A 19,558-nucleotide genomic window follows, 5' to 3' on the forward strand; every position below is an offset into this window, starting at 1 on the left:
GTATTTGCGAACGACGAGTTGTTATTTATATTTAAGTGCATACCTGTCGCAGTCATTTTAACGTATCAAGCCTATAATAATCCATCTGTAGCACAACTGTCGCCTTCCGACAGTTTGTTTAAAGCCAGGCCGCCATCTAAAGAAGCGATTTGACAGGGCCTACTGGAGAGACTTGACTTTGCAGACATCCGTCGCCAGTGGCCGCCCAAACACCAAGCTCCATCGCAAACAGCAGGACAATCTTGGGCTACGGGGAACGTCAAAACCTAGCTAGCAATATCAGTGTAGCGTATCGAGCTGTACGTTTCGTTGCAGTAAGTCGTGGAAAAGTATGCACAACACCTTTCTCATTGCATTAGACGACACTACATGTCGATACAATGCTTATTCCTGCAGTAAATAAGTGGGTCGGTGATTTTGCCCCGATCGGATATCGACATGGACGGATGCTGTCATTAAACGATTCGCGAGTGGGAGCTTGGTCGGCTGCACTGCTGCATGGCATTTGACGTTAACAGCGGCCCAGTACGATGTTTTGAATGCGTTTTCGAATCGACAAATGTCTTCCTTCGGCAAGCACTCGCCAAAGACACAGCTGCAGTTGCAGCAGACGGGGTGGCCGAGTGGTTAAGGCGTTGGACTGCTAATCCAATGTGCTCTGCACGCGTGGGTTCGAATCCCATTCTCGTCGAAGAATTTTACGTAAGGCACTCGTTTGCGGTCACTCCCTCTCCGTGCAAAACGCCACACAGTAGTAACAACGGCGCGTGTACGTGGCAGATAGAGTGTGTATGAAATACGAGACAAAACTGCGTACCAGATGAAAGCGCACAACATTCCATAGCGTATGCCCTTCGAATTAAACATCATTTCGAGATCTATAAACCAATCAAATTTCGGTTCCAGCAAAGAGTATGTTGGTATTTGCGAACGACGAGTTGTTATTTATATTTAAGTGCATACCTGTCGCAGTCATTTTAACGTATCAAGCCTATAATAATCCATCTGTAGCACAACTGTCGCCTTCCGACAGTTTGTTTAAAGCCAGGCCGCCATCTACAGAAGCGATTTGACAGGGCCTACTGGAGAGACTTGACTTTGCAGACATCCGTCGCCAGTGGCCGCCCAAACACCAAGCTCCATCGCAAACAGCAGGACAATCTTGGGCTACGGGGAACGTCAAAACCTAGCTAGCAATATCAGTGTAGCGTATCGAGCTGTACGTTTCGTTGCAGTAAGTCGTGGAAAAGTATGCACAACACCTTTCTCATTGCATTAGACGACACTACATGTCGATACAATGCTTATTCCTGCAGTAAATAAGTGGGTCGGTGATTTTGCCCCGATCGGATATCGACGTGGACGGATGCTGTCATTAAACGATTCGCGAGTGGGAGCTTGGTCGGCTGCACTGCTGCATGGCATTAGACGTTAACAGCGGCCCAGTACGATGTTTTGAATGCGTTTTCGAATCGACAAATGTCTTCCTTCGGCAAGCACTCGCCAAAGACACAGCTGCAGTTGCAGCAGACGAGGTGGCCGAGTGGTTAAGGCGTTGGACTGCTAATCCAATGTGCTCTGCACGCGTGGGTTCGAATCCCATCCTCGTCGAAGAATTTTACGTAAGGCACTCGTTTGCGGTCACTCCCTCTCCGTGCAAAACGCCACACAGTAGTAACAACGGCGCGTGTACGTGGCAGATAGAGTGTGTATGAAATACGAGACAAAACTGCGTACCAGATGAAAGCGCACAACATTCCATAGCGTATGCCCTTCGAATTAAACATCATTTCGAGATCTATAAACTAATCAAATTTCGGTTCCAGCAAAGAGTATGTTGGTATTTGCGAACGACGAGTTGTTATTTATATTTAAGTGCATACCTGTCGCAGTCATTTTAACGTATCAAGCCTATAATAATCCATCTGTAGCACAACTGTCGCCTTCCGACAGTTTGTTTAAAGCCAGGCCGCCATCTACAGAAGCGATTTGACAGGGCCTACTGGAGAGACTTGACTTTGCAGACATCCGTCGCCAGTGGCCGCCCAAACACCAAGCTCCATCGCAAACAGCAGGACAATCTTGGGCTACGGGGAACGTCAAAACCTAGCTAGCAATATCAGTGTAGCGTATCGAGCTGTACGTTTCGTTGCAGTAAGTCGTGGAAAAGTATGCACAACACCTTTCTCATTGCATTAGACGACACTACATGTCGATACAATGCTTATTCCTGCAGTAAATAAGTGGGTCGGTGATTTTGCCCCGATCGGATATCGACGTGGACGGATGCTGTCATTAAACGATTCGCGAGTGGGAGCTTGGTCGGCTGCACTGCTGCATGGCATTAGACGTTAACAGCGGCCCAGTACGATGTTTTGAATGCGTTTTCGAATCGACAAATGTCTTCCTTCGGCAAGCACTCGCCAAAGACACAGCTGCAGTTGCAGCAGACGAGGTGGCCGAGTGGTTAAGGCGTTGGACTGCTAATCCAATATGCTCTGCACGCGTGGGTTCGAATCCCATCCTCGTCGAAGAATTTTACGTAAGGCACTCGTTTGCGGTCACTCCCTCTCCGTGCAAAACGCCACACAGTAGTAACAACGGCGCGTGTACGTGGCAGATAGAGTGTGTATGAAATACGAGACAAAACTGCGTACCAGATGAAAGCGCACAACATTCCATAGCGTATGCCCTTCGAATTAAACATCATTTCGAGATCTATAAACCAATCAAATTTCGGTTCCAGCAAAGAGTATGTTGGTATTTGCGAACGACGAGTTGTTATTTATATTTAAGTGCATACCTGTCGCAGTCATTTTAACGTATCAAGCCTATAATAATCCATCTGTAGCACAACTGTCGCCTTCCGACAGTTTGTTTAAAGCCAGGCCGCCATCTACAGAAGCGATTTGACAGGGCCTACTGGAGAGACTTGACTTTGCAGACATCCGTCGCCAGTGGCCGCCCAAACGCAAAGCTCCATCGCAAACAGCAGGACAATCTTGGGCTACGGGGAACGTCAAAACCTAGCTAGCAATATCAGTGTAGCGTATCGAGCTGTACGTTTCGTTGCAGTAAGTCGTGGAAAAGTATGCACAACACCTTTCTCATTGCATTAGACGACACTACATGTCGATACAATGCTTATTCCTGCAGTAAATAAGTGGGTCGGTGATTTTGCCCCGATCGGATATCGACGTGGACGGATGCTGTCATTAAACGATTCGCGAGTGGGAGCTTGGTCGGCTGCACTGCTGCATGGCATTAGACGTTAACAGCGGCCCAGTACGATGTTTTGAATGCGTTTTCGAATCGACAAATGTCTTCCTTCGGCAAGCACTCGCCAAAGACACAGCTGCAGTTGCAGCAGACGAGGTGGCCGAGTGGTTAAGGCGTTGGACTGCTAATCCAATGTGCTCTGCACGCGTGGGTTCGAATCCCATCCTCGTCGAAGAATTTTACGTAAGGCACTCGTTTGCGGTCACTCCCTCTCCGTGCAAAACGCCACACAGTAGTAACAACGGCGCGTGTACGTGGCAGATAGAGTGTGTATGAAATACGAGACAAAACTGCGTACCAGATGAAAGCGCACAACATTCCATAGCGTATGCCCTTCGAATTAAACATCATTTCGAGATCTATAAACCAATCAAATTTCGGTTCCAGCAAAGAGTATGTTGGTATTTGCGAACGACGAGTTGTTATTTATATTTAAGTGCATACCTGTCGCAGTCATTTTAACGTATCAAGCCTATAATAATCCCTCTGTAGCACAACTGTCGCCTTCCGACAGTTTGTTTAAAGCCAGGCCGCCATCTACAGAAGCGATTTGACAGGGCCTACTGGAGAGACTTGACTTTGCAGACATCCGTCGCCAGTGGCCGCCCAAACACCAAGCTCCATCGCAAACAGCAGGACAATCTTGGGCTACGGGGAACGTCAAAACCTAGCTAGCAATATCAGTGTAGCGTATCGAGCTGTACGTTTCGTTGCAGTAAGTCGTGGAAAAGTATGCACAACACCTTTCTCATTGCATTAGACGACACTACATGTCGATACAATGCTTATTCCTGCAGTAAATAAGTGGGTCGGTGATTTTGCCCCGATCGGATATCGACGTGGACGGATGCTGTCATTAAACGATTCGCGAGTGGGAGCTTGGTCGGCTGCACTGCTGCATGGCATTAGACGTTAACAGCGGCCCAGTACGATGTTTTGAATGCGTTTTCGAATCGACAAATGTCTTCCTTCGGCAAGCACTCGCCAAAGACACAGCTGCAGTTGCAGCAGACGAGGTGGCCGAGTGGTTAAGGCGTTGGACTGCTAATCCAATGTGCTCTGCACGCGTGGGTTCGAATCCCATCCTCGTCGAAGAATTTTACGTAAGGCACTCGTTTGCGGTCACTCCCTCTCCGTGCAAAACGCCACACAGTAGTAACAACGGCGCGTGTACGTGGCAGATAGAGTGTGTATGAAATACGAGACAAAACTGCGTACCAGATGAAAGCGCACAACATTCCATAGCGTATGCCCTTCGAATTAAACATCATTTCGAGATCTATAAACCAATCAAATTTCGGTTCCAGCAAAGAGTATGTTGGTATTTGCGAACGACGAGTTGTTATTTATATTTAAGTGCATACCTGTCGCAGTCATTTTAACGTATCAAGCCTATAATAATCCATCTGTAGCACAACTGTCGCCTTCCGACAGTTTGTTTAAAGCCAGGCCGCCATCTACAGAAGCGATTTGACAGGGCCTACTGGAGAGACTTGACTTTGCAGACATCCGTCGCCAGTGGCCGCCCAAACACCAAGCTCCATCGCAAACAGCAGGACAATCTTGGGCTACGGGGAACGTCAAAACCTAGCTAGCAATATCAGTGTAGCGTATCGAGCTGTACGTTTCGTTGCAGTAAGTCGTGGAAAAGTATGCACAACACCTTTCTCATTGCATTAGACGACACTACATGTCGATACAATGCTTATTCCTGCAGTAAATAAGTGGGTCGGTGATTTTGCCCCGATCGGATATCGACGTGGACGGATGCTGTCATTAAACGATTCGCGAGTGGGAGCTTGGTCGGCTGCACTGCTGCATGGCATTAGACGTTAACAGCGGCCCAGTACGATGTTTTGAATGCGTTTTCGAATCGACAAATGTCTTCCTTCGGCAAGCACTCGCCAAAGACACAGCTGCAGTTGCAGCAGACGAGGTGGCCGAGTGGTTAAGGCGTTGGACTGCTAATCCAAGGTGCTCTGCACGCGTGGGTTCGAATCCCATCCTCGTCGAAGAATTTTACGTAAGGCACTCGTTTGCGGTCACTCCCTCTCCGTGCAAAACGCCACACAGTAGTAACAACGGCGCGTGTACGTGGCAGATAGAGTGTGTATGAAATACGAGACAAAACTGCGTACCAGATGAAAGCGCACAACATTCCATAGCGTATGCCCTTCGAATTAAACATCATTTCGAGATCTATAAACCAATCAAATTTCGGTTCCAGCAAAGAGTATGTTGGTATTTGCGAACGACGAGTTGTTATTTATATTTAAGTGCATACCTGTCGCAGTCATTTTAACGTATCAAGCCTATAATAATCCATCTGTAGCACAACTGTCGCCTTCCGACAGTTTGTTTAAAGCCAGGCCGCCATCTACAGAAGCGATTTGACAGGGCCTACTGGAGAGACTTGACTTTGCAGACATCCGTCGCCAGTGGCCGCCCAAACACCAAGCTCCATCGCAAACAGCAGGACAATCTTGGGCTAGGGGGAACGTCAAAACCTAGCTAGCAATATCAGTGTAGCGTATCGAGCTGTACGTTTCGTTGCAGTAAGTCGTGGAAAAGTATGCACAACACCTTTCTCATTGCATTAGACGACACTACATGTCGATACAATGCTTATTCCTGCAGTAAATAAGTGGGTCGGTGATTTTGCCCCGATCGGATATCGACGTGGACGGATGCTGTCATTAAACGATTCGCGAGTGGGAGCTTGGTCGGCTGCACTGCTGCATGGCATTAGACGTTAACAGCGGCCCAGTACGATGTTTTGAATGCGTTTTCGAATCGACAAATGTCTTCCTTCGGCAAGCACTCGCCAAAGACACAGCTGCAGTTGCAGCAGACGAGGTGGCCGAGTGGTTAAGGCGTTGGACTGCTAATCCAATGTGCTCTGCACGCGTGGGTTCGAATCCCATCCTCGTCGAAGAATTTTACGTAAGGCACTCGTTTGCGGTCACTCCCTCTCCGTGCAAAACGCCACACAGTAGTAACAACGGCGCGTGTACGTGGCAGATAGAGTGTGTATGAAATACGAGACAAAACTGCGTACCAGATGAAAGCGCACAACATTCCATAGCGTATGCCCTTCGAATTAAACATCATTTCGAGATCTATAAACCAATCAAATTTCGGTTCCAGCAAAGAGTATGTTGGTATTTGCGAACGACGAGTTGTTATTTATATTTAAGTGCATACCTGTCGCAGTCATTTTAACGTATCAAGCCTATAATAATCCATCTGTAGCACAACTGTCGCCTTCCGACAGTTTGTTTAAAGCCAGGCCGCCATCTACAGAAGCGATTTGACAGGGCCTACTGGAGAGACTTGACTTTGCAGACATCCGTCGCCAGTGGCCGCCCAAACACCAAGCTCCATCGCAAACAGCAGGACAATCTTGGGCTACGGGGAACGTCAAAACCTAGCTAGCAATATCAGTGTAGCGTATCGAGCTGTACGTTTCGTTGCAGTAAGTCGTGGAAAAGTATGCACAACACCTTTCTCATTGCATTAGACGACACTACATGTCGATACAATGCTTATTCCTGCAGTAAATAAGTGGGTCGGTGATTTTGCCCCGATCGGATATCGACGTGGACGGATGCTGTCATTAAACGATTCGCGAGTGGGAGCTTGGTCGGCTGCACTGCTGCATGGCATTAGACGTTAACAGCGGCCCAGTACGATGTTTTGAATGCGTTTTCGAATCGACAAATGTCTTCCTTCGGCAAGCACTCGCCAAAGACACAGCTGCAGTTGCAGCAGACGAGGTGGCCGAGTGGTTAAGGCGTTGGACTGCTAATCCAATGTGCTCTGCACGCGTGGGTTCGAATCCCATCCTCGTCGAAGAATTTTACGTAAGGCACTCGTTTGCGGTCACTCCCTCTCCGTGCAAAACGCCACACAGTAGTAACAACGGCGCGTGTACGTGGCAGATAGAGTGTGTATGAAATACGAGACAAAACTGCGTACCAGATGAAAGCGCACAACATTCCATAGCGTATGCCCTTCGAATTAAACATCATTTCGAGATCTATAAACCAATCAAATTTCGGTTCCAGCAAAGAGTATGTTGGTATTTGCGAACGACGAGTTGTTATTTATATTTAAGTGCATACCTGTCGCAGTCATTTTAACGTATCAAGCCTATAATAATCCATCTGTAGCACAACTGTCGCCTTCCGACAGTTTGTTTAAAGCCAGGCCGCCATCTACAGAAGCGATTTGACAGGGCCTACTGGAGAGACTTGACTTTGCAGACATCCGTCGCCAGTGGCCGCCCAAACACCAAGCTCCATCGCAAACAGCAGGACAATCTTGGGCTAGGGGGAACGTCAAAACCTAGCTAGCAATATCAGTGTAGCGTATCGAGCTGTACGTTTCGTTGCAGTAAGTCGTGGAAAAGTATGCACAACACCTTTCTCATTGCATTAGACGACACTACATGTCGATACAATGCTTATTCCTGCAGTAAATAAGTGGGTCGGTGATTTTGCCCCGATCGGATATCGACGTGGACGGATGCTGTCATTAAACGATTCGCGAGTGGGAGCTTGGTCGGCTGCACTGCTGCATGGCATTAGACGTTAACAGCGGCCCAGTACGATGTTTTGAATGCGTTTTCGAATCGACAAATGTCTTCCTTCGGCAAGCACTCGCCAAAGACACAGCTGCAGTTGCAGCAGACGAGGTGGCCGAGTGGTTAAGGCGTTGGACTGCTAATCCAAGGTGCTCTGCACGCGTGGGTTCGAATCCCATCCTCGTCGAAGAATTTTACGTAAGGCACTCGTTTGCGGTCACTCCCTCTCCGTGCAAAACGCCACACAGTAGTAACAACGGCGCGTGTACGTGGCAGATAGAGTGTGTATGAAATACGAGACAAAACTGCGTACCAGATGAAAGCGCACAACATTCCATAGCGTATGCCCTTCGAATTAAACATCATTTCGAGATCTATAAACCAATCAAATTTCGGTTCCAGCAAAGAGTATGTTGGTATTTGCGAACGACGAGTTGTTATTTATATTTAAGTGCATACCTGTCGCAGTCATTTTAACGTATCAAGCCTATAATAATCCATCTGTAGCACAACTGTCGCCTTCCGACAGTTTGTTTAAAGCCAGGCCGCCATCTACAGAAGCGATTTGACAGGGCCTACTGGAGAGACTTGACTTTGCAGACATCCGTCGCCAGTGGCCGCCCAAACACCAAGCTCCATCGCAAACAGCAGGACAATCTTGGGCTAGGGGGAACGTCAAAACCTAGCTAGCAATATCAGTGTAGCGTATCGAGCTGTACGTTTCGTTGCAGTAAGTCGTGGAAAAGTATGCACAGCACCTTTCTCATTGCATTAGACGACACTACATGTCGATACAATTCTTATTCCTGCAGTAAATAAGTGGGTCGGTGATTTTGCCCCGATCGGATATCGACGTGGACGGATGCTGTCATTAAACGATTCGCGAGTGGGAGCTTGGTCGGCTGCACTGCTGCATGGCATTAGACGTTAACAGCGGCCCAGTACGATGTTTTGAATGCGTTTTCGAATCGACAAATGTCTTCCTTCGGCAAGCACTCGCCAAAGACACAGCTGCAGTTGCAGCAGACGAGGTGGCCGAGTGGTTAAGGCGTTGGACTGCTAATCCAATGTGCTCTGCACGCGTGGGTTCGAATCCCATCCTCGTCGAAGAATTTTACGTAAGGCACTCGTTTGCGGTCACTCCCTCTCCGTGCAAAACGCCACACAGTAGTAACAACGGCGCGTGTACGTGGCAGATAGAGTGTGTATGAAATACGAGACAAAACTGCGTACCAGATGAAAGCGCACAACATTCCATAGCGTATGCCCTTCGAATTAAACATCATTTCGAGATCTATAAACCAATCAAATTTCGGTTCCAGCAAAGAGTATGTTGGTATTTGCGAACGACGAGTTGTTATTTATATTTAAGTGCATACCTGTCGCAGTCATTTTAACGTATCAAGCCTATAATAATCCATCTGTAGCACAACTGTCGCCTTCCGACAGTTTGTTTAAAGCCAGGCCGCCATCTACAGAAGCGATTTGACAGGGCCTACTGGAGAGACTTGACTTTGCAGACATCCGTCGCCAGTGGCCGCCCAAACACCAAGCTCCATCGCAAACAGCAGGACAATCTTGGGCTAGGGGGAACGTCAAAACCTAGCTAGCAATATCAGTGTAGCGTATCGAGCTGTACGTTTCGTTGCAGTAAGTCGTGGAAAAGTATGCACAACACCTTTCTCATTGCATTAGACGACACTACATGTCGATACAATGCTTATTCCTGCAGTAAATAAGTGGGTCGGTGATTTTGCCCCGATCGGATATCGACGTGGACGGATGCTGTCATTAAACGATTCGCGAGTGGGAGCTTGGTCGGCTGCACTGCTGCATGGCATTAGACGTTAACAGCGGCCCAGTACGATGTTTTGAATGCGTTTTCGAATCGACAAATGTCTTCCTTCGGCAAGCACTCGCCAAAGACACAGCTGCAGTTGCAGCAGACGAGGTGGCCGAGTGGTTAAGGCGTTGGACTGCTAATCCGATGTGCTCTGCACGCGTGGGTTCGAATCCCATCCTCGTCGAAGAATTTTACGTAAGGCACTCGTTTGCGGTCACTCCCTCTCCGTGCAAAACGCCACACAGTAGTAACAACGGCGCGTGTACGTGGCAGATAGACTGTGTATGAAATACGAGACAAAACTGCGTACCAGATGAAAGCGCACAACATTCCATAGCGTATGCCCTTCGAATTAAACATCATTTCGAGATCTATAAACCAATCAAATTTCGGTTCCAGCAAAGAGTATGTTGGTATTTGCGAACGACGAGTTGTTATTTATATTTAAGTGCATACCTGTCGCAGTCATTTTAACGTATCAAGCCTATAATAATCCATCTGTAGCACAACTGTCGCCTTCCGACAGTTTGTTTAAAGCCAGGCCGCCATCTACAGAAGCGATTTGACAGGGCCTACTGGAGAGACTTGACTTTGCAGACATCCGTCGCCAGTGGCCGCCCAAACACCAAGCTCCATCGCAAACAGCAGGACAATCTTGGGCTAGGGGGAACGTCAAAACCTAGCTAGCAATATCAGTGTAGCGTATCGAGCTGTACGTTTCGTTGCAGTAAGTCGTGGAAAAGTATGCACAGCACCTTTCTCATTGCATTAGACGACACTACATGTCGATACAATTCTTATTCCTGCAGTAAATAAGTGGGTCGGTGATTTTGCCCCGATCGGATATCGACGTGGACGGATGCTGTCATTAAACGATTCGCGAGTGGGAGCTTGGTCGGCTGCACTGCTGCATGGCATTAGACGTTAACAGCGGCCCAGTACGATGTTTTGAATGCGTTTTCGAATCGACAAATGTCTTCCTTCGGCAAGCACTCGCCAAAGACACAGCTGCAGTTGCAGCAGACGAGATGGCCGAGTGGTTAAGGCGTTGGACTGCTAATCCAATGTGCTCTGCACGCGTGGGTTCGAATCCCATCCTCGTCGAAGAATTTTACGTAAGGCACTCGTATGCGGTCACTCCCTCTCCGTGCAAAACGCCACACAGTAGTAACAACGGCGCGTGTACGTGGCAGATAGAGTGTGTATGAAATACGAGACAAAACTGCGTACCAGATGAAAGCGCACAACATTCCATAGCGTATGCCCTTCGAATTAAACATAATTTCGAGATCTATAAACCAATCAAATTTCGGTTCCAGCAAAGAGTATGTTGGTATTTGCGAACGACGAATTGTTATTTATATTTAAGTGCATACCTGTCGCAGTCATTTTAACGTATCAAGCCTATAATAATCCATCTGTAGCACAACTGTCGCCTTCCGACAGTTTGTTTTAAGCCAGGCCGCCATCTACAGAAGCGATTTGACAGGGCCTACTGGAGAGACTTGACTTTGCAGACATCCGTCGCCAGTGGCCGCCCAAACACCAAGCTCCATCGCAAACAGCAGGACAATCTTGGGCTAGGGGGAACGTCAAAACCTAGCTAGCAATATCAGTGTAGCGTATCGAGCTGTACGTTTCGTTGCAGTAAGTCGTGGAAAAGTATGCACAACACCTTTCTCATTGCATTAGACGACACTACATGTCGATACAATGCTTATTCCTGCAGTAAATAAGTGGGTCGGTGATTTTGCCCCGATCGGATATCGACGTGGACGGATGCTGTCATTAAACGATTCGCGAGTGGGAGCTTGGTCGGCTGCACTGCTGCATGGCATTAGACGTTAACAGCGGCCCAGTACGATGTTTTGAATGCGTTTTCGAATCGACAAATGTCTTCCTTCGGCAAGCACTCGCCAAAGACACAGCTGCAGTTGCAGCAGACGAGGTGGCCGAGTGGTTAAGGCGTTGGACTGCTAATCCAATGTGCTCTGCACGCGTGGGTTCGAATCCCATCCTCGTCGAAGAATTTTACGTAAGGCACTCGTTTGCGGTCACTCCCTCTCCGTGCAAAACGCCACACAGTAGTAACAACGGCGCGTGTACGTGGCAGATAGAGTGTGTATGAAATACGAGACAAAACTGCGTACCAGATGAAAGCGCACAACATTCCATAGCGTATGCCCTTCGAATTAAACATCATTTCGAGATCTATAAACCAATCAAATTTCGGTTCCAGCAAAGAGTATGTTGGTATTTGCGAACGACGAGTTGTTATTTATATTTAAGTGCATACCTGTCGCAGTCATTTTAACGTATCAAGCCTATAATAATCCATCTGTAGCACAACTGTCGCCTTCCGACAGTTTGTTTAAAGCCAGGCCGCCATCTACAGAAGCGATTTGACAGGGCCTACTGGAGAGACTTGACTTTGCAGACATCCGTCGCCAGTGGCCGCCCAAACACCAAGCTCCATCGCAAACAGCAGGACAATCTTGGGCTAGGGGGAACGTCAAAACCTTGCTAGCAATATCAGTGTAGCGTATCGAGCTGTACGTTTCGTTGCAGTAAGTCGTGGAAAAGGATGCACAGCACCTTTCTCATTGCATTAGACGACACTACATGTCGACACAATGCTTATTCCTGCAGTAAAAAAGTGGGCCGGTGATTTTGCCCCGATCGGATATCGACGTGGACGGATGCTGTCATTAAACGATTCGCGAGTGGGAGCATGGTCGGCTGCACTGCTGCTTGGCATTAGACGTTAACAGCGGCCCAGTACGATGTTTTGAATGCGTTTTCGAATCGACAAATGTCTTCCTTCGGAAAGCACTCGGCAAAGACACAGCTGTAGTTGCAGCAGACGAGGTGGCCGAGTGGTCAGTCGCGCTTGCGACACCGTGCTGGTCGGACGTGTCAGTGCTCCGCTCCACCGCGTGTTCACAAGGCGTGTTTTCCACTCATATTACTGTTTGCTAGTGTTGTGTTATTCTGCAGTTTATATCGTTTTCCATTTGTATTTTTGTTGCGTTCTTATTGTAGCGGGTTTACCGCTCGCTATCTGCTGCAATGTCCAGGTTATTTCCGCGAAAGTGTACACTCCGTTTTGATTTCGACAAGTCCACCCGATCTGTGCAACCGAGTTCACTGGAGATACATGACTGGATCGTTGATGTTATTGGGATTACATCTGACCAAGTGCACACCGCCTATTATGATACCGAGCAGTATTGTTTCTTTGTTAAATTACTGAATCCTGTATTACTGGAGAAGATCATGACGAAGCACGGAGGAAGTGCTATTTTCCGACACCGGGACGACTCTGTAAGTACAGTGCTCATTTCCAATGCCGATGTAGACTACACGAACGTGCGTATTTTCAACTTACCCCCTGAAGTAGAAAATTGTTATCTAAAGGAGGTACTGTCCAAATTCGGTGACGTTAAACAGATTCGACTCGAACGGTGGTCAAGTCAACATAGGTTGCAATGTTACAGTGGCGTTCGATCTGTAGAAATGCATGTCAAGCAGAATATTCCATCCCATATACTTGTTTGTGACTATAAGGCTCACGTTACTTATATTGGCCAAACACCGACCTGTCATATCTGTAATGAGAGTGGTCACTTGCGTCAAGACTGCCCCAGGCGCATGTTTGTGTTAAAGAATTCCCTCCAGCAGCGTAAAAGGCTTACTTTGGCGGATGTAGTGGCAGCCAAGCCGATGACGGAGATTGGGCTCCCTAATTCTGAAATGCCTTTGGAACAGCAACAAGAAATTCGTTCTAATGAGTTTCCGGTTCTGGTTCGGAGAGACAAAGGTGCGTTGCCCCCTGCAAAACTCGATGCCGCGACCAATAAGAGGCGCAGAACTTGTGACAGTAGTGCCTCTGATACCGACACCTCTAGTGCGCATGAGACCGCGAAAAAGGACGATCGGGAATCCGGCTCGGAAGCGAAAGCTCCGATCGGTGAGGCTATTGTGGACGCTTCTCCTCCCACAATTTCAAGTGCCGATACTTCCGTGGAAGTTAAGCAGTTGCCGCTGGCTAGTGCCTTAGAACTTCCGCTACAGCCAACTCAGGCCGACCAACCTGTACGTGTGGCTCACATTCCTGCAGGAAGTACACACACAGAGGCCTGTGATGGTGGTATACAAACATCTCTGAGCGCAAACGGTACACATCACGTGGCAGCCGCTTCGGTTCAGGACTCACAACAAGGGGATTGTCAACAACTCCAGGAAATAATACAACCACAGCTGTCCGGGTCTGTCGGTGACAACAAACAGCTGCGGGCAGAGAATGTTGCCAAACAGGCTGATAGTGCGGGTGATAGTTCAGCTGCTCGCTCGCCGGCGGTGTCGCCGCGTGCCATCCCTTCGCGGGATGTGCCGGGAGAGCAGCTTGACATCACCCACGACCCTCCCACGACGCCAGCTGCAGAGGTGCTCCACAGTGTCCGCCCCAGGATCCGAGTGCAACCTAATGTAAATGCTGTGCGTAAAAAGAGTAAGAACAAAGACGCACGAATACAACTCAGTGACGTCACAGACACGAATTTCCCGGCCACAAATATGGAATGGCATGAAGATGTTGCCCTTTAAAGATATTTGCTCCTTCCGCCTCTTCCACGTACTGTCATAATGTCGCAGGCCTATACGATCACGACATTAAATATTAATAAAATCCGGTCGGAGGTGAAACTGAGTGCCTTAAAACAATATCTCTATGAGTCGGGAACAGATATCGCTCTTTTGCAGGAGGTGGCCATGCCACACTTAACTCTTCCTGGTTTTGTTGCTATTACAAATTTTTCCCCCGACTCGAACGTGGGGACTGCCATCTTACTTAGAGAAGGCATTCCCGCCACTCAGGTTGACAAGTTAGATTCCGGTAGAGGTGTGGGTGTCACCGTTTTTGGCGTCACCATCATTAACTTGTACGCGCCTTCTGGCAGTACCTATAGGGCGGAACGAGCAAACTTTTTTAAGGAACAAATCATCTATTTGTTACGGAAAAATCCCGAACGTGTTATCATTGGAGGTGATTTTAATTGTGTTTTATCCCAGAAAGATCAGTCCCCGAATTTTAATTATTCGCCTGAATTAAAGCGTCTCGTGACCGACCTCAAACTGAAAGACGCGTGGGAAATTAGGTACCCGACCTTGGTACGATTCACACACATCGTCGCGAATTCCTGCAGCAGAATTGACAGGATTTATGTTTCCGACGTTTTAGAGAATGTCTTGTTACAAATTGAAACAATACCCTCCAGCTTCTCTGATCACAGTGGTGTCGTTGCGTGCCTGAATTTGCTGCCACAACCAACGCGTTGGTATAAAAATCAATGGAACTTGAACGTCTCCTTATTAACGGATGCTGACCTAGAGGCGGCGGTGCGACGCGCTTGGGAGCAGTGCTTGCGCACTACCGCAAACTTTCGTAGCACCATAGCGTGGTGGACTCAGCATGCAAAACCCAAACTGCGAAAAGTTGTTATATTCTTCGGTATTGAAAGAGCAGCCGCGATAAAGAAGACGATGGAGTTCTACTACACTATCTTACGCGACCTCTTTGATAGAGCCGACGCCGCGCACACCAGAATAGACGACATTCGAAAAATAAAGGCGAAATTAATCAATCTTAAGAGGATGCAACTGGAAGGTCTTAAGATCAAATCTAAAGTGAAGTCGGTCAGGGACGATGAAACAGCCGCTCTATACCACCTTGTCAAACATGCTAAGAACAGAAGGAGGACTTTTATTGAGGCCCTGAAACTCGGTGATGGCACGACTGTCGACACCCAGCGAGAGATTATCAAGGCACTACACGACTATTTTGTTGACACCTACACGTCAGCGGCTACTCATGACGGCTGCTATGACGAACTGTTTAGTGCCATTTCCTCTCCTATAACTAGAGAAGACAATGATACAATTTCATTAGAATTTAGTAATAAAGATGTTTTGGAGATTGTCTGCCACTCGCGGATCAGGAAGTCCCCTGGTCCTGACGGATTACCCATTGAATTTTACAGGAGGTATTGGCACATCATCGGGGACAAAATCACCCAATTAGTGAACGAAGTTTTTCAAGGGAAGCCTATACCACTTGCCTTTAAGGAATGCACAATTGTGCTTATCCCTAAAGGCAGAGGTGCCAAAAATATCGCCAACTTCCGCCCCATTTCATTGTTAAACTCCGATTATAAAATAGTCGCCCGTGCAATCAACACGCGAATGATGCCCCTCACTGCTAAATTCATTGGACGTCAGCAGACATGTGCCTTCGGGAGAACTGTATTGCAAACGGCAGCTTTTTACCGGGATATCATTGCGTTAACGAACGCCAGTAACGTGAAGTGTGGGCTGATCTTTCTGGACTTTTTTAAAGCCTTTGACCTCGTCGCTCACGAGTACCTCCTTGAAACCATGAAAAGATTCGGTTTCTTGCAGAACGCGATTGACATGATCACAAACATGGCACTGGGGATCAACGCAAGGCTTCTGTCAACTCGCAACTAACCCAACCGATTCAAATCAACAGAGGGATTCCACAAGGCAGCCCTTTGTCCATGTTACTTTTTGTTCTTTCACTCGAACCTCTGTTACTCCAACTGCAGGCGAAACTCACAGGGCTAACACTTTCAGGAGAAAAAACTGTCGTAGGCGCCTATGCCGACGATGTGGGTGTGGTTGTCCGCAATGAGAATGACGTCACCACTATAGCGGCTCACCTCCAGCAATACTGTTTGGCGTCGGGGGCTAAATTGAATGACAAGAAAAGTAAATTTCTTAACCTCTGTGGCCTCCAGCATTTGCGAGTTGGCTACGCCCAGGAAGTCAGCGTCCACAAGGCTCTCGGCATCATATTGACGGCGTCCTCTTTAAAGATGGCGGCGGCAAACTGGAGGGAAATAGTGCGTAAACTTAACGGTGCTCTCATTGACAATTCCCACAGAAGCCTCAATCAATTTGATCGGATTCATCTGGTCAACTCCTGTATTTTATCCAAAGCCTTCTACACGGCGCAGCTCCTGCCACTGCCTGCAGTCATTGCTAAGCACATTATGTCGAAGGTGACCAATTTTATTTGGAGAGGGGAAATTTTTCGCGTGTCTGCCAAAACTGCAACACTCCACCCCCAGAATGGAGGGATGGGATTAGTAGATATCAAGGTGAAAGCGATGGCTCTCTATGTTACAAGGACGACCGCTATAATTAACAATGATCCTTTCGGCATTACAGCGCAATTATTCACTGTCGTCAGGCCGCAAAGTCTTGACCCACCGCTGAATATTCAGCCCATCAGTTATCGGCTAAAACATATCAGAGATTATTATCTTTCACGGAGCTACATCGGTAAAGAGGTCATAAACTCTCAACGTTTAACTGCACAAGCCATAATAGCGGACTGGAGACAACACGAAGGAACGAATCCTTTGGCAACGAAGCTCGGTGGCATGAACTGGGATATTGTATGGCGCAATGTCAGTTCCCGTGTCCTCAGTTCCGATGCTCGCACTGCCTGGTACAAAGCCATCAATGATGTGGTTAGCACGAACGAGAGGTTACATAAAATCGGGCTCAGTGACACCCCTCTCTGTCGTCGCTGCCAACTGACGGATACAGTTATCCACCGTTACACCTGCGGGGACCGTCTCCAGAACTGGGTTTGGCTTCGACAAAAAATAGCTCTTATTACCAGGACTACAACCGCCAATGTTTCGTCAGCACTACTGTCTCGTCCTGATGTGCATTTTTATCCGCAGACGAAAAACAATGCAGTTTTGTGGTTGCTGGGTACCTATTCCAGCTACGTCTTTAATAATTTTGGCGGTGACAATTATTTGGAATTCAAGATGTTTATGGATATCGAATTCGCCAAAACATGTACGTACCCGAATCATGGGAAACTCTTCGGCAATATGCTTAAAATAGCGTTTCATCGCATGGGTATCGGATAGGTCAACTGAGTGTCAAGGGGTGAGGCCGGGCCGCGGGACACCAGTGGTGCCGCGAAGAGGCCCCACTGCTTCTGTGTCGCGTCCGGACTCCCCCTCACACTGCGGCTTTCACTGACTCGCTGGACACTGGCTACAGGAACTTTCATTGAGTGCGATACGAAGCTGTGTTTATGTTACGTTTATTCTTCGAGCAGCACTTCTACTATGCCCAAGGGCGAAGTCTTTTCGTTGTCTTTTTCACCATTCCAATTTATTTTCATAGAAGGTTACGGGTTTCGTTTAAAAAAAAAAAAAAATAAAAAAAAAAAATAAAGTGGCGCAATTGGTTGGCGCACGGTCCTTATCAGGCAGTAGCCGTGAGCAATGCCGGGGTTGTGAGTTCGAGCCTCACATGGGGCATACTTTTACCAATTGTTCCTTTTTTTATGTGCTCTCGTTGTGTCTTTAAATTTGCTTTTTTTTTTTACTGCTGTGTGGAAATGACCGAGGTGGTCAATCGGCGTTTTCAGTTTCAAGTTGGTTGATGTGGTGCATTCCAGGTACGGCTTTCCATGACGCACGGGTCGAATTACTTTAAATTTGAAGTTAAGGTTCTTGTTTTTACTAGTTTTTCTAGGGATGTTTTTTCTTTTTTCCCTTTTCCCTTTTTTTTCCCCCGTATGTGTGCTGTTCGCTGCATACCAATACATTCCGTTGCATTACTTTGGAGGAATTTATTCATTTAAAAAAAAAAAAAAAAAAAAAAAAAAAAAAAATTGGTTAAGGCGTTGGACGGCTAATCCAATGTGCTCTGCACGCGTGGGTTCGAATCCCATCCTCGTCGAAGAATTTTACGTAAGGCACTTGTTTGCGGTCACTCCCTCTCCGTGCGAAACGCCACACAGTAGAAACAACGGCGCGTGTACGTGGCAGATAGAGTGTGTATGAAATACGAGACAAAACTGCGTACCAGATGAAAGCGCACAACATTCCATAGCGTATGCCCTTCGAATTAAACATCATTTCGAGATCTATAAACCAATCAAATTTCGGTTCCAGCAAAGAGTATGTTGGTATTTGCGAACATCGAGTTGTTATTTATATTTAAGTGCATACCTGTCGCAGTCATTTTAACGTATCAAGCCTATAATAATCCATCTGTAGCACAACTGTCGCCTTCCGACAGTTTGTTTAAAGCCAGGCCGCCATCTACAGAAGCGATTTGACAGGGCCTACTGGAGAGACTTGACTTTGCAGACATCCGTCGCCAGTGGCCGCCCAAACACCAAGCTCCATCGCAAACAGCAGGACAATCTTGGGCTAGGGGGAACGTCAAAACCTAGCTAGCAATATCAGTGTAGCGTATCGAGCTGTACGTTTCGTTGCAGTAAGTCGTGGAAAAGTATGCACAACACCTTTCTCATTGCATTAGACGACACTACATGTCGATACAATGCTTATTCCTGCAGTAAATAAGTGGGTCGGTGATTTTGCCCCGATCGGATATCGACGTGGACGGATGCTGTCATTAAACGATTCGCGAGTGGGAGCTTGGTCGGCTGCACTGCTGCATGGCATTAGACGTTAACAGCGGCCCAGTACGATGTTTTGAATGCGTTTTCGAATCGACAAATGTCTTCCTTCGGCAAGCACTCGCCAAAGACACAGCTGCAGTTGCAGCAGACGAGGTGGCCGAGTGGTTAAGGCGTTGGACTGCTAATCCAATGTGCTCTGCACGCGTGGGTTCGAATCCCATCCTCGTCGAAGAATTTTACGTAAGGCACTCGTTTGCGGTCACTCCCTCTCCGTGCGAAACGCCACACAGTAGTAACAACGGCGCGTGTACGTGGCAGATAGAGTGTGTATGAAATACGAGACAAAACTGCGTACCATATGAAAGCGCAC

General features: G+C 47.6%; 14 non-coding genes across 14 annotated transcripts; all 14 read left to right on the forward strand.

Annotated features, from left to right (window-relative positions):
• Positions 1-609: 609 nt before the first annotated feature.
• On the forward strand, positions 610-691 carry Trnas-gcu. The gene has a single exon. It is a non-coding gene; the product is annotated as a tRNA-Ser (tRNA).
• Positions 692-1,529: 838 nt separating this feature from the next.
• Positions 1,530-1,611, forward strand: Trnas-gcu. Its single transcript has one exon. It is a non-coding gene; the product is annotated as a tRNA-Ser (tRNA).
• An 838-nt stretch (positions 1,612-2,449) lies between these two features.
• On the forward strand, positions 2,450-2,531 carry Trnas-gcu. The gene has a single exon. It is a non-coding gene; the product is annotated as a tRNA-Ser (tRNA).
• An 838-nt stretch (positions 2,532-3,369) lies between these two features.
• Positions 3,370-3,451, forward strand: Trnas-gcu. Its single transcript has one exon. It is a non-coding gene; the product is annotated as a tRNA-Ser (tRNA).
• Positions 3,452-4,289: 838 nt separating this feature from the next.
• On the forward strand, positions 4,290-4,371 carry Trnas-gcu. Its single transcript has one exon. It is a non-coding gene; the product is annotated as a tRNA-Ser (tRNA).
• An 838-nt stretch (positions 4,372-5,209) lies between these two features.
• On the forward strand, positions 5,210-5,291 carry Trnas-gcu. The gene has a single exon. It is a non-coding gene; the product is annotated as a tRNA-Ser (tRNA).
• An 838-nt stretch (positions 5,292-6,129) lies between these two features.
• On the forward strand, positions 6,130-6,211 carry Trnas-gcu. The gene has a single exon. It is a non-coding gene; the product is annotated as a tRNA-Ser (tRNA).
• An 838-nt stretch (positions 6,212-7,049) lies between these two features.
• Positions 7,050-7,131, forward strand: Trnas-gcu. The gene has a single exon. It is a non-coding gene; the product is annotated as a tRNA-Ser (tRNA).
• Positions 7,132-7,969: 838 nt separating this feature from the next.
• Positions 7,970-8,051, forward strand: Trnas-gcu. Its single transcript has one exon. It is a non-coding gene; the product is annotated as a tRNA-Ser (tRNA).
• Positions 8,052-8,889: 838 nt separating this feature from the next.
• Positions 8,890-8,971, forward strand: Trnas-gcu. The gene has a single exon. It is a non-coding gene; the product is annotated as a tRNA-Ser (tRNA).
• Positions 8,972-9,809: 838 nt separating this feature from the next.
• On the forward strand, positions 9,810-9,891 carry Trnas-gcu. The gene has a single exon. It is a non-coding gene; the product is annotated as a tRNA-Ser (tRNA).
• An 838-nt stretch (positions 9,892-10,729) lies between these two features.
• On the forward strand, positions 10,730-10,811 carry Trnas-gcu. Its single transcript has one exon. It is a non-coding gene; the product is annotated as a tRNA-Ser (tRNA).
• Positions 10,812-11,649: 838 nt separating this feature from the next.
• Trnas-gcu lies at positions 11,650-11,731 on the forward strand. Its single transcript has one exon. It is a non-coding gene; the product is annotated as a tRNA-Ser (tRNA).
• Positions 11,732-19,335: 7,604 nt separating this feature from the next.
• On the forward strand, positions 19,336-19,417 carry Trnas-gcu. The gene has a single exon. It is a non-coding gene; the product is annotated as a tRNA-Ser (tRNA).
• The last annotated feature ends 141 nt before the right edge of the window (positions 19,418-19,558 follow it).

This window comes from Schistocerca americana, chromosome 2, assembly GCF_021461395.2.
Source record: "Schistocerca americana isolate TAMUIC-IGC-003095 chromosome 2, iqSchAmer2.1, whole genome shotgun sequence".
In the NCBI taxonomy this organism is placed as follows: domain Eukaryota; kingdom Metazoa; phylum Arthropoda; class Insecta; order Orthoptera; family Acrididae; genus Schistocerca; species Schistocerca americana.